Below are 15,302 nucleotides of genomic sequence, written 5' to 3'. Positions count from 1 at the left end.
TCATCAATGCTAAGCAATTGCTCTTTAAGATCCCTGATTTTTGTAAGATGCTCGACAATATCGTCACCTTCGTCCATCTGTATTTTGTCAAGTTGTTTCTTCAAAAACTCTATTCTGGCAGCGTTTCTTCCTCCAAACATAGCTTGCAGAGTGTTCCAAGCATTCTCAAAAGTTCTGCAAGATCTGATATGTGGTGTGATTGTCCTCTTTATGGTTAAGGCAATCACAGCCATGGCTTGTGCATCTTTAGTATCCCATCTCTTTTGCTCTGGAGTGACTTGTAAGGGTCCTACACCAACAGCTGCACCACGACCAGGCGTGGCAGGTGCAATGCTACCTGGATGAACTTCATCTCCAGATACATAATCCCACAATCCTTTACCAACCAAAACATTTTTGGCCATAAAAGACCAAAGACAATAGTTGGTACCATCCAATTTGTCTTTGGATGTAAACGCACCAAAAATCTCTTTCTTCGTAGATTGAGCCATACTGTGGATGCACACAAGAGAGCAAAAGAACCTCCAAGATATTCACAAATCTCCTCTCCAATCCAAGCAAAACTCTACACAAAATCTCAGCACAAAGCTAAGACAAGCTGCTTCCCAAAAGAACTGTTTACCTGAAGAAAATCTGTCAAAAAGCACACCCTCTTGATCTAAACGCCTCCGAAAAGTAACTTCTGCTACGCTGCTAAGAACAAAATTCCGAGGGCTTGAACGGCTTCGAAAGGGGGGTAAAACTCCAGGTCACCTAGTTAGAATACTCCCGGAACATCGGGGATGCTCCCACGAGCAAATTTTCCGAAAACTGCCTGAAAATTGCGATTGCGCGCGCGGACGCGAAAACGCAAGTAGAGGCTCTGGAAATCACCTCGCTCTGATACCAATTGTTGAAGATGATGAAACAGGAAACGGAAGGAAGACAGCAACTCAAAGTAGGAAGAAGATGGAGAAGGAGAAGACACAGAGCTTGTGTACGAGATCTCTGTAGTCTCTCTCTCTGTATTAGAATAATAGTGTATACAAACTCAGAGCTACAAAGCTTATATGAAACCCTAAGAGATAAGGTGTCCTTTCACACCGGATGTCCAGGGGGAAAAAACCCAGTGGGAGAAAAGTGCCCTTGGTGAAGCGCGCATACACACTAACACTACTACATGTCTACAAAATTTAAGAGTTAGAGGAGCGGGGAATTGAAAAGGAAGTGGTAGCCAATACTCCAGATGGAAGGTATTTGCAAGAACCTCTACCAATTCCAAAAGTGGAAGAACAATGGCCTCAAGAGCTATGGGAGAAAATCAGGAATAGAAAAGATGAAAGTGCTACACTTCTGTCAGCCCCTATCACGAAGATCCACCTAGAACATGAGCTCTACCCAAATGATATCCGATCACTATATGGTGATGCATGTACGGCGATATCGGAAGACAACAAACCACAGTCATTGAAGACGTTACCTTCATTTATTGGTAACCATGAAACCCGATCAGAGGTGATGAAAGTACCATCTCAGTGGAAGGCCATTCTTAAGATGATGGATACCAAAACTCTTCATGAGATGATGTCATCCCCTATCCGTTGTATGCTAACTCTGTCAAAGCTACTACAGATAAAGACCGCATCTTTGGGAGGAGGTCAGGAAAAATTTGAAAAAAGTAGGCCTGGTAATTCTGCCACCCAATGCTTCTCCAAATACACTGAAGACACAACCCTGGAAACAAACTAAACATGAGCCAGTACGAGTGAACAAGGTAGGAGATTATTGTGAAGGTGAAGAAGGAAATACTACCCTGCTAGTGGAGTACAAAGAGGTTAAGTTGGTAGCAATATTGGATAGTTGGGTTGGAATAGCCATAGCCACCAAAGCAATGTGGGAAAAATGGGGGAAACCAGCTCTCCGAAAGACTAGAATGAAACTTCAATTAGCAGATGGGTATCTGGAAAGGCCAATTGGTATCCTGGAGCAGATTGTGGTAACCTCTTGCGGAATTTCATATGAACACACGTTTGTGATTATGAATTTCGATAAGAGCAACAATTTTGATGTCATATTGGGTAGACCATTCATGCGTCAGCTCAAAATGGTACAAGATTGCGGATATGACTATATCTATCTAAGGAACAAGGAAGTCACTACGAAAATCACTGTCACAAATCATAGTTATAGAGATGTAGAATGAACCCCAGGAGAAGAACTAAACTCCACAACTGACCAAGAAGGGGGAATACCGGTGTGGCTGCAATACAAAGCTCACCATTGGAGAGGAAAAGCTTCCGAGGGTGGTGGTTTAAAAAAGAAAGATTACATTCTTGATAGGACTACACAAGACGAGGCATATATACCATAGCCTTTTCTAGAGGAGATGCTTGAACCTTTTAGATGGCAACAGATACTAACCACTCTTGATGTTTGTGTAAACGAGGTGACCCTCACCAAATTCTGTAATGAGGAAGAATAAGATATCACTCCATTCCAGACGTTGGGTGCCAGTCTAGATCCGAAATTAGAATTGGAAGTCCCTGACGAGGAGAGGGTTGCCGATTGCCAGCACATAGTGGATGAAATCTCAGTAAGAGACCTTGACTAAACAGTCAAAGAAGCTTTCCAAGACTCAATGAATAAGCTATTAGATGACTACATAGACGACGAGCTTTCTAGTAGCTCAAGTTAGAACATGAAACGGAAGGATCGAAGGTTGATCTACTATGATTTTCCAAACCAAAATCCTCGAAGACAGCATAGATATCGGGATAAACGCATAAACAAATGAAACAAGACAAGAGAAGACTCAGTACCTCTGTTAATCGACAAAACTTAGTTATTAAGGTAAGTAGAAGCAACTGATTGCCTCAAAGATGGGATATCAAAGAGGTACATGAAACCTAACTCAACCAAAACAAAAACGAAAAAGAAGAACACAAAAAAACAAAAGAGGAGAGCAATTTTGAGAAATCGTTGAAGTTGTCCAAAATGGAGTGCAAAAACAAATACAATGAACTGAAAAAAGCTTTGAAGGAAGTTTGGACAACACAAATGGAAACTGACGAGGAATCAAACGATGATAAATATGATGCACCTTCCCACTATAAGAAGTATACTATTCAAGATAGAAAAATCGTGGTGCAGAAAGCCAAATGAGATCCCAAAGAACCAGGAACTTCATATGATGGGCCTGAAAAAGACAAATGCATCAACTTAGCAGAACCAGGCGAGGAGCCTAAATCGGCATACATTGCCATGGATCTCACTGACGAAGAAGAAAGACTTCTGGTCGATACGCTCGGACAATACAAAGATGTCTTTGCATGGTCATACAAAGATCTAAAAGGGATAGATCTTGAGATCTACTAGCACACAATACCCCTTGTAAGTGATGTCAGACCACGCAAACAACGTCCTTCATGCAATGAGACTTTTGCCAAGAAAATTAAGGAAGAGATAGACAAATTGAAAGATGCAGAGTTTATCTACGAGATTGAACACACTGATTGGGTGTCCCCTATTGTGGTAGTACACAAAAAGAATGGCAAATTGCATGTCTGTGTAAACCTCGAACAGGTAAATGATGCCACTATTAGAGACAACTATCCACTATCAATAACGGATCAAAGGTCAAAGGCCTTTTACACACATTATTGGAGGTCTTCAATGAAGCTAACCCTAAGGTCTTATGCTCCATTTGTTAGCCTTGCTCTTTGATAGACCATCTCTCATTTGGGCCCCTTTACCATTGGCCCCGTGTTGAGATAGATCTATAAGCACATGTCTATATCTTAACACTTGTTCCCGTTTATTCTCCCACATTAAGTGATCAATTTAATATGAGAAAATCATTTGGGTTGGTTAGACGTTAGATATTAGATTTTATGACAACCTGAGGGTATAAATGATGATCTTCCCGATTCGTATCTGTTTAACATTGAAATGGTTCCAAGGTGGAGCAAAGAGGTCATTCCTCTACTGACAATCGGCTCATTACAGGTAGAAAGACAACCATCCATTATACATCGGATACAAATCTCCAGCTTTTAGCAGGATGATTGTACAAGCACGATAAGAACGAGATTTTGAGACTATGTGTATAGCCCGAAGAATCTGACTACTACCTCAAACATGCTCATATACAAAATACGGGATTTCACAATGGAGAAACACAAACATGCTTGCGGCTAAAGAGACAAGGAGTCTACTGGTAAATTATGGAACACAATGTCCATATATATGTAAAATCATGTTATATCTGTACAAAACAACCTCTAGTGGAACATGCCACCCTGTTTTGAGTAGTACAAGCACCCAAATGGAGTACTCACATAGCTGAGTACTTAAGAAATAAGACCTTCCTTGAGGGATGGGGCAAGGAAAGAATGAAAACTGTAGAAGAAGAGGCCAAACACTATCTTCTCATTGCCAACCAACTGTATAGGTGGAGAAAAGACAAACAACTACGACTGGGTGCTACAGAAAGTGAATTCTACTAGAACAAGCACACTTAGGACAGCCAAGGGGACATTTCTCTGGTGATAAAACAACAAAGATTGTGCTACACTCGGGCATATGGTGGCCATCCCTATTTATGATGTAGAGACCTATGTCAAACAATGTGATGAATGTCAATGCACAAAGCCACCCCTACTGAGAGATGAAATGCCATTAAGGCCAATGATGGGGGTACGTGCTTTTGCCAAATGGGGCATTGACTTTATCGGTCCCATCATACCTTTGGGATACAGGTTGCACACACAATACATCATAGTAGCAACAGACTACATGACGAAATGGACAGAAGAAAAGGCAACCCAAAAAAATGATGCACGAACTACAACCTGGTTCCTTTTCAAACACATCTTTACAAGATATGGTCTACCCATAGAAATAATGAGCAATAGGGGAACACACTTTTTAAATAATGATATTGAAAGCCTCCTTGAAGAATTCATGGTGGTCCATCCAAATCAGCACCCTATCACACACAAGCTAACGGACAAGCAAAGAGTATTAACAAAATCTTATGCACTGTACTCACCAAAATAGTCAGTGACTCAAGAAATTATTGGCATCAAAAGCTACACACAACATTATGGGCTTATAGAGTAGATTTCAAAATCTCTTTAACCTGGTGTTCGGGATTAATGCGATCCTACCCATGGAATTCTTAATCAAAACCCTACGAGTGGAAACGCAGTTAGGATAGACGGGCCATGAGCTATCGAAGAGACTAGACACCTTGGAACAATTAGATGAAATCCAAATTAGAGCGATAGCTGGGACTCATATGCTTAGAAAAAATAAATGAAGGCTTTCCATGATCAATATGTGATTAGCAAGGAGTTTCAAAAAGAGGATTACATTTAAATGTATACCCTCAAACAACACTTCAAAAAACTCAAAAAGCGAGGGATGGGGCCTTTTGTAATACATGATATATCACAAAGAGGCGCCATCAAGCTTGCAACATTAGCCGGTGAGGAGATGCCAAATTGGATTAGTGGCTGCAGATTAATATCTTCTTCCGCTGACACCAAAAGATTTCGAAACAATACATGTAGTAGCTCAACATAGAAGTCAAGCACATGACATTCGAGAACACGCACACCAGGAATCCAAAATCGGAATATTAAAATGCAAGGAGCAAGCAAACTTTCAGAGAAAAGCACAACAAAACAATTGTATCCATACTACTCTCATAGCATCCATACAAACGACGACTACATGGTTAGGTGGAATGGATCTACACTTTAATTTACAACTTGCTGATGGCACCACCGAGCGGGCATTAGTGGACATCGGGGCAAGAGCTAATGTTGTTAACTACTCCACTTTCAAAAAATTCACAAGGGAACCTCTAATGCCAAACACGATGGGGTTCAAAGTAGCAAACAAAGGTACAATGAACACTCTGGGACACATAGATTTACCAATCACTATTGATGGAACAATTCATCCGCATCAATTTTATGTGGTCGAAGATAAGGATCTTAACAAAGCAGTTATTATGGGAGTGCCGTGGATGTGCACTTATCAGGCCACGCCAAACTGACAGGATAATACCTTGCAGCTCAGACAAGAGGACCAATCTTTCACCACACCCTTTGTACAAACAAATCATGTATGGGAACCTCTACCATCACCACATGCACCAGTTCAACGATATTATCCAACCGTGGTCAAGAAAATATGGGTTAAAAAATCCATCATGTAAACCAATCCAAAGTAATTGTGGATACCAAAAAGACAATGCAATACAAGTCAGCCTACATTGCCTCAATAGAAATCCAACCTCGACAAACCGCCCAAACCTTATGTCGGACAAACTAGGCCAATCCAACAATAACATCGACAACCAAAAGACGTCAAGTGGGTATGGAAACAAAAAAAAACTTGCTCACAAGATGAATGTTCAAGGAAATCCACACAAAAGCAATTTCAGTGATGACAAAAACAAAGCTCTCAATTGAAACAACAAGCCAAATCACAAATTCTGCAGGTCATGCTCAAACGCAAGGTGCACCTTCTACAATTACTACTGTTCGGACCACACATCTTCAATGTAACCTCACCAAAAACGGCCACTGAACATATTGTTCAACACCACTTTCTTGCACACCATTTTGTTCCACCATGCATATCCTCCATTCGCATCATAGGGCCACACTATACGGCTATGCCAAGAGACCTTCTTTGTTCCCATGCACTCTAACACATGCTCGTCTGGGACGACTCGCTCTAAAAAGGGAGGAAAATGCAGCAGGATTATCATTTTGTATATATTATTATATATTACTCTCTTCTTTTCTTTTTCTTTAAAACAAGCTTTTCAGAGCCTTATACACTCTTACGTGGCATAATCATGAGCCATACCGACACCATCTAATGCCGGGTTAAGAATATATATGTATGAAAGGTTACACTAATTTTGGCTAATTTTTGGCCAACTAATAATTATTATAAATAATTTTCTTTTACTAAAAAGCAAAAAACGACAGATAATCAACAAAAATTGATAAGCCAAGCCAGGAAAGTCGGAATTGACTTTTGAAAGCAAACGTCGAAACTTCAAAGCAAGGACTTCAAACATGGCAAATATGAAAGGATTCGGCACAAGATGGATTTTGAGCCAACTTCAAAAGGATCAGAACTGTAGATCAAACGTCTCATTTGTTGACCGAATATCAGAATGAAGAACGGTTCGAACTGCAAATGATATGAACAACAAGATATGATCAATGGAGGTAAGTATGAATGGGGCATTCTGGGTAGAATAGGAACATATAGTCAAATGGGGCAGCATAAGCTCATTTAGAGAGAGAGAGAGAGAGAGAGAGAGAGAGAGAGAGCCATAGAAGCATAGGGTTTTTGGCCTTGTTTCTACCCACTGGGACAACCTCAGGAGCTCTTACTACACGGGATTCGACAGGTATGATCATTAACCCTACAAGAACATGTATGTATGCCCCATATTGCATTAACATTGCCAAAACAACAGATCAAAGCAGTACAAAGTCACAAAATCTATAAACTAACAGGGCCAATGGGGGACTTCAAAACTCATCAAAAACCAAAAACCTTTCATTAGTAGACCCCAAGTAGCTGGCAGAATCAGGCAGGGCAAAAACAACTGCAAAAGGTGGTGGAACATGGATCGCGATCCATGTTCCGCAAACCCTAAAACCAGAAAAAGTTGTACAGAAGCATCCACAGGTGGCCAGGAACAATTCCCCTAGCTGGAATTGCCAAATGCTTCCCAACATGGATCGCGATCCATGTACCTTGCGAAAATTAGGGCAGGACTGGTTCACTAGCAAGGAAATGCAACAATATGACAGATGCTGCAAAAATAATCACAAAAATTACTCTTAAACTCATCAAACCCTCCTGGCTAGCTACCTTCAGTCTGCAAATGGTCTTTTGGCCATTTTCATAGGAAAAATGGTAGGAGCCCAGCAAAAACTCATGGAGTAGGGCTAAAAGCAGAGTTCTTGAGGAGTTGTCAATTGCTTCTTAAGCAAGTTGGGAAGCTTCACACTCTCCTCAAAGCCTAACAACAAGGAGTTGTAACTTAAGGATGTTTGTAGGATCAAAACCAAGCGAAAGATTACCTGCAAAGTGGTGAAATTTACGAGATCAATTTGTCTCCTCAAATGGATTTAGATTCTGATGGAATTTGATAGGGAGCTAGGCAAAGCTGTGAATTACTGGCACAAATCATCAAGAATCAAGGCAATAACAGATATCAGGCAAAACATGTGCCCAAAAATGGTTCCAAGAAACAGATATGGTCAAGACGGAAAAAACATGGCCTTAAACTAGAAAATGGGGCAAACTAAGGAAAAACATGTCCAAATCTAAAAAAATTTCACCAGTGTACTAGGAAGACCTTTGGGAACATATGTGCAAAGAAACTGTATCAAAATTCCTCTAAACATGGATCGCGATCCATGTACCTTTTTGCCCAATCAAAGAAAAACCCATGCCATCTGACCTAGTGTGTTCAAAAAAGCCAAGCCATGAAGATTTCAAGCCATTTGAATTCCAAAATCCACTTCAAAATGCCAAAATTCTCTAACTCTACAGAGAACTTTCAAAAATTAGCCTAAGTGCTAGACCAATGATCCAAATCCCAAACTTTTTGGACCAAGGCACCATCTAGATGAACCCTACCAGATGGTATCATCAGATTCAAAAATGTTGTCCAACATGGATCGCGATCCACGTTCCTCAAATCCTAAATCTAGAGATATTTGCACAGTAGCATCTCCATATGCCCAAGAACAACCTCCCCTAGTTGGATTTTCAAAATTCCTCCCTACATGGATCATGATCCATGTACCTTTTTACTAGAATTCATTTGTTAAATTATGCACTTGTGCCTATAGTAATCCTAGATGCACTGGTGAAATTTGGTCAAATTTGGGGTAGTTTTGACAAAGTTATGCTCGTTTTTTATTTTATGGTCAAAGTTTGCAACTTTTGGACAGTTCTAATCAATTGCTCAACCCTGTTTTCAATGCTGAAGTTGACCACAAGATGCCTCGAAGGAAAGCACAAAGGAACTGGGAAGCGGCACCTTATGAGATAACATATATTTCCTCAAATGAGAAGGCTCATATCACCGAATAGGTACTCGTAGCAATTCCAACTAGCATATCCATTGGAACATTTCAAGCCGCAGATGGAGAAATAGTGAAGACCACTATCTTCGCAAGGGAAATGTCGACATTATACCAAAAGGAAAAAGTGCAAGCAGGTGACAGATGCCTGCAATTGGATAGCTTCTTGCAGTTACCGCCCTGGGGAACGGATTTCAGACGAGCTCATGAACTCATATGCTCTCTTCAGTACAATGGGGAAGCCACTCTGACTGACAAAGATGTGGCAACAGTCAAGGTTAAGATCACAACAAAGATAATCAATGAAGCTCTCCATCTGCAACAAGGGATGCACAATCAATTGCAAAAGACAAAATCAATAGATAATGACAAAGCTTTCCTGAAGCAAAGAGGCCACAAGTTTACATATCAGGATTTGATCTACTCAGAAACCAAATTGCCATTGTGCCTCATATTGCAACACTTCAAGGTGCAGAATCCACCAAGATATATAGAACCAATATTGCACATGGCAGTAGTAATGGAAATGGGCTTGGCAGAGCGAAGAATGGTCAGTTGCGACTTCGAAAATTACCTTCTTGACAACATCGTCAAAGAAAACCTAAAGGCGAGCCAAAAAGGAAGACCTACATGAACGCAGGGCCAATGCTGACACGGATTGCCTATCAAGCATTAGGGATGATTGATGATCTACCACCTGCAGAGGTGCAGATAGATCTAACTCACAAATCTAAAAGAGTCGGACCATCCACAAGGCCAAAACCAGAAGCTAAACAAACAAGGCAAAGAGCAACCGTAAAGAACTTTGACAACGAAAAGACAGAGTGGGATGCTCGGAGTAGCCAGGAAGCAGGGTCCCAGCAAAGAGATACCACTCCGGAGTACCATTATTTAGAAGAGGAGCACAACAGCCAGTTCTTCCTTGGATACACAAGATTGAGGAAGAAAACTGTCCGTGTGGTAGAAGCCATCCCAATAACTCAAGCCAGGAGAACAATGAAAGAAGCGCAGGTGTTGAGGGAAAGGATCCACCAACAAAAGAATGAAGAAAAAAGAAGCCAAGGAACAGAAGATGATGATGAGAAAGAAGAAGAAGAAAACATTCCGTTGCTACACAGGCAAACAGGAGCTCTTGAATAGATCAAGCAGCAGAAAAGACAAGAAACCGAGGAAAATAAAGAGATTGCCAGCGCCATGAGGCAACGGATTCATAATGAGCTCAAACAAAAGATGGAGCTAAGAGAGAAAGAAGAGGCAAAGAGACCACGTGTCGATGATCTCAAATCATCTAATGAATCCACTTGAAGCAAAAATGAGGAAGGTAACTCACAAGAGAAGCAAGAGCAACACACCTGACCAGCAGGGTTAGGAATTTGATTCTTCCAAGGACACTGAGGTACCTTCGGAGACTGCAACAAAAGAGAAAGACAAAGTTGCAGACCTCCTAGAGCACGAAGTGGAGAAGATGCAGTCAAACTAAGAGACAGATCAGGAAATTGAGGCAACACAACCAAAGCCTACCACAATTTCAGGAGCTACATAAGAACTGAAACTGAATGGAAAAACAACTAATGAGGCTGTGACATCAAATCAAGGTCAACAAAGCCAGCAGAAACCAAGAGCGCAAGCTGTAATAGAGGAGGGAGCAGAAATGGTCAAGACATTTGACATTGATGCTCATTTAGAGCATATCAAGCTCCAGTTTGAATGCCAAAGGGCTCTCCACAACCTACGTGAGCTCAAACTGGAAGATACTAAAAGAGACGCGTCTAAGGTAGCTGAAAATACCTTGCAGCTAAAACATAGAATATAGGAATTGGAGAAAGCTCAGCTACAAGTCCAATTTGAGTTGCAAAGAGAACATGAAAATGTAGCCTACTATTACAAAGAGGTGCAACAGTTTAATGAGGCAAACTCTTCATTGCAAGTTGAGTAGCAACGCCTCGAGGAGGAACTAAACAAAGAAAGGGAACAGAACAAAAAGCTGCAAGAGTCATACGCGGTGGTCAGCAGAACCATGACCCAACTTTGAGCCATACAAGAGACTCCCACCTCCTCAAACGTGAATGCTAGATCGACCTCCTTGAACCAAGAGGTAAAAGATCTAAAAGAGGCCCTTGCTGAGGAAAAGTATGATATACAAATCATGACAGCAGGACACAGGGCCCTACAAAAAGCCAAAGACGAGGAAATTGAAGAATTGAGGAAGTAGTTGGCAGAGGCATGCAAGGACTTGGAGAATTTGAGGGCAAATCAAGAAAAGCCTCACAAAACAGCCCCAATAGACTTTGAACAAGAAGGAGGGTTTGAGCACTCCACATTCGACACTCACCAAATAGACATGCCAACTACAAACACTAGAATAGCGATGTAAGAATCTGCAGATTCAGCCACGACATCCGTTTTAGATTCAACCAAGGACAAAATTCAACACTGGATCTCAAAAGTCAAAGACCCCTCGCACAAAGCATATCTGCAGTATGAATTAAAAGTGATGGAATCGGCTTCCCTTCTTATGATCACTCCACATGAGGTGGTAAAAAACCTCGGGCATGAAATGATCGCCTTGCCACTGATGCGAGAGGAGGCTAGATTATGGTAGCAAAGAATGCTGCCAAACCTTGAACCAAACAACCGAGGGGATTACAAGAATGTTCCTGTCACTGCAGTTCATATTCAGACCATCATTGACAATCAACCCCTCTGGCAAAAGAAGTGGTTTGAGAAAAGACCAACATACAAAACCTACTATAGGAACTCTCCATAGCATCTCAGGATTGACCCGACTTACTGTCCCATCAACAGATGGCAATCCTGGGACAACTTTTACTCTTGGCAAAGCAAAAGGCCAGCGGTGCTGAACTACCTAGTTATCACAAAGCCAATCAATAACAACCCACCGTCTGAGAAGTATATGGTTCAAACTCTCAAAGGGGTGATTAACACGATGAAGGAGATCTCGGATCTTGCATGCCAGATGCTTGTGAAAATTGCCAAGATGCTAATCACCTGCATAACGGCTTTCAATGATATAGAGGCAGCAGAGCATCCTTGGAAGATTTTTGTGGAAGGCACAAGAGGGCTTTGCTGGAATATAGAGACAAAAATCCCAAGCAAGAACATCATCATGGGATTTGTATGAAAGAGTCATGTTCCTGCCCTCGCACTACATGCAGACTTTTGAGCAGGCGTTCATGACATGATTCTTTGAGGTGGACTCCTCCATATTCAATCCCATGACAAAAGATCTTCCAGAATGCCATATAGCATATCAAATTACTCTCAGAAATAACCCTTTCAGAGATCTAGCAACAAAAATGGAGATCAAAGTAAGAGTGCAAAAATTCAGGCACATGTGACTGCAACAGTAGAGAAAAGACAATAGATTACACTTAGAGAAAAATTGCACGAGGATGTGCAATGAATAGGAAGGGGGAATGTTTGGTGGAGCTAGCAATCCGACACATGACAGGCGGATGCACACCAAAACCTATAACACTCGCTCAATTTTTCAAACGAAGCCATGTAATTCAGCTAATGATGATTTGTAATTGTAATATATTTTGACATACCCTCTCAACCTCTCTGAGTCTACACCCTTGTAAGTGGCCGAATGGCCGTGGGAAAGTTCCCTTAAACCTTTAAGTCAAAACCCTTAGTTTGAGACTAAAGGGATATCATTAGCTAAGGAGATTTTGGAACGTGCACTGTAAGAAGCTTCTTACTGCTACAAGTTGTAATCCACTTTTCTCTTGGACTAGTAATCAAAATTCATTTTCGAATAGCACATTGTGTTCCTTGTCTCTTGCTCTACAATTTAAGTATAACCATTCTCAATCCTGTTGTGGTTTGTGACGCGTTGATTGTGAGCTAAATGCATTGATTTGAAGGTTAAAATGGTTGTTTTTTGATGTTTTGATCATGGATAAGTCTTTCTATGCTTAAGGGGGACCTTTCCGTATAGTTCTGTTTTAGTTTTTTGCACATTTTTTTGTGATGGATCGTGATTTATATACCTTCCCAGATGGTTTCAAAATTTGGTAGGATTGTGCCCCTAGGTGTTTTAATACTTCTCCTTAAGTTTCGTTGCATTCCGAATTTGTTTGGATGACGAAAATGCGTGATAACCTAGAGCGGTGAAATTGGACGCACATTGATTTTCTGACTAGGAAGTGGTTCATTTGCTTTTGTCATAGTATGATTAGCTCTTTGAGTTCACTTTGGTGAGATTGACACTCTCATTAAGTCTCCCTACCCCATCCTGAGTCGCTTCCTTGCATATTGACATTATGTTAGTACAAGAAGCTATGCTGCAGACGTTTGTAGCGGCGACCCGCTAACATCTTCCTAGATCATGTAACTACTATAATGGCATGTATCTTTGCAAATATTTAAACACTTTTTGTGTACATGATGTCTCTGTGCAATCGTTCAATAGTTTTTGGTTTTTGTTTATGATGTGTTTCATTTGATACCTTTAATGTATTGCAGGGAAAAATTGCCTACAAATAATTGCCATGTATGATCTGAACTGGGCATTTGCATTGAAAAAGATGCAAAAGAAGTGTATTGCCAAGGTAAGAAAGATAAGGAGAGGAAAAGTAGTCTTTGAGAAACGCATGGAATGGTTCCATCTAGGCTCAGTAGAATTAAAGAGTCTTTGAATTTTGTTCCTCCCTTTAGGGAAGTTATGTTTGTTGAGTGGTATCTGCTTCCAAGCCCAATATGGGTGCCAAAGTTGTTGGTAGAAGAGAAGAGTGCTCTTATTCTTGATCTGAATGGTATGTTGGTGAATGTTGTAGAGTCATAGCATGGTGAAGTCTTCCTGGAGTATGCAGGGGAACTCCGTAAGTACTATATGGAAGGCAGCAAGGTTGTATTCTGTCACAAAGACAACCACAAATTTCTAAATTGGTGCCTACAAATTTTCCATGTCTACGTATGGAGCACAAGCATGGGGTGTAAAGTGAATTCCATTATTGATAAATTATTCAAATTGCGACGTGCAAGAATGGGAGGGGTTTTGTCACAGGAGCACTATGTCAAATGTCATTGGACGCTCTATAAAAAACCAATCGAGCACATGCCCTTTCTTTTGATGGATATGATGCAAGTGCTCCCTCCAAGAGGTGGATCAACAAAAAGTAGCCACATCTACTGCACACCGCAATATAGATTCATTGGGTTTTAGTTGTTCATGGGTCAAGGTTCTTTTCACAACGACTCTCGCACCATCATGATCACCCTTGATGTGCCCTGATCCAAAGAAGAACCAACTCATCCCCATCTTTGCGATCCACCATATCTTGCAACAAAGTAGAAAGGCCTGGCTTCCTTGAACTGAGAGGCTGCAGACCACACCGAATATTGTTTAGAAGTGACACCTTCCTAAGATAACCGGTCATGGTGCAGCATGAAGCAATGTTGCACAAAGGCATGCACCTTGTCATCTGATATGAAGAAGTGAATTGTTTTCACTACCTCCCTTGCCTTGCGATAGTACATAATGTGCACAAAAATGGTTGCTTGACTAGAGTACCAATGCATCAACTAAACCTCATTTGGTTCCTTGAAGGCATAATTCTCAGAAAATTCAACAACTAAGACAATAACGTCATTCAAAAACCAAAGTAGACAGTCTTTGAACTGTTGTCCTTGCCATCGAGCTACATAATTGTGAGTGATGAAGATCTTCAACTTGGTCTTCAGGAGTTGAAGAAACTTCGAGCACTGCATTTCTTAATGCAGAAGATCTTTTCGTCTTTTACTCTTTCCATTCTTGTCTTTTACTTCTACATACACAAATACTTTGACAGCAATACTCTTACATGGCTTTGTTGTCTCCAAGCAGCATAATTCTAACTTCCTCACTCCACATGTCTTATAGGCTCCCATAAGGCATTTCCTTTTATGAAAAGTTGCATCTTATGGCTTTGGACAAAGAATGGATGACCTCCAGAACTATGTGACACCTTTGAACGTGTGATGTGAAGCCAAGTAGCTCCTACCAATGTTATCCCCTCTAGCACAGATACTGCATACACAGTTGCAACCTGTATCATGCAGCCCAAAAGTTTGAGAGTGCATGTGGTTTAGTGCATCCTTTAAAAAGGACATTGGAACATGGTAATTGCAGCAGCACGTGTGTCTATGTTTCAACCGCTTACAAAAGAATGGCTTCAACATCTC

This window comes from Adiantum capillus-veneris, chromosome 2 (assembly GCF_014529385.1).
Source record: "Adiantum capillus-veneris isolate H3 chromosome 2, ASM1452938v2, whole genome shotgun sequence".
Lineage (NCBI taxonomy): Eukaryota > Viridiplantae > Streptophyta > Polypodiopsida > Polypodiales > Pteridaceae > Adiantum > Adiantum capillus-veneris.
Note: the sequence above shows the minus strand (reverse complement) of the source record.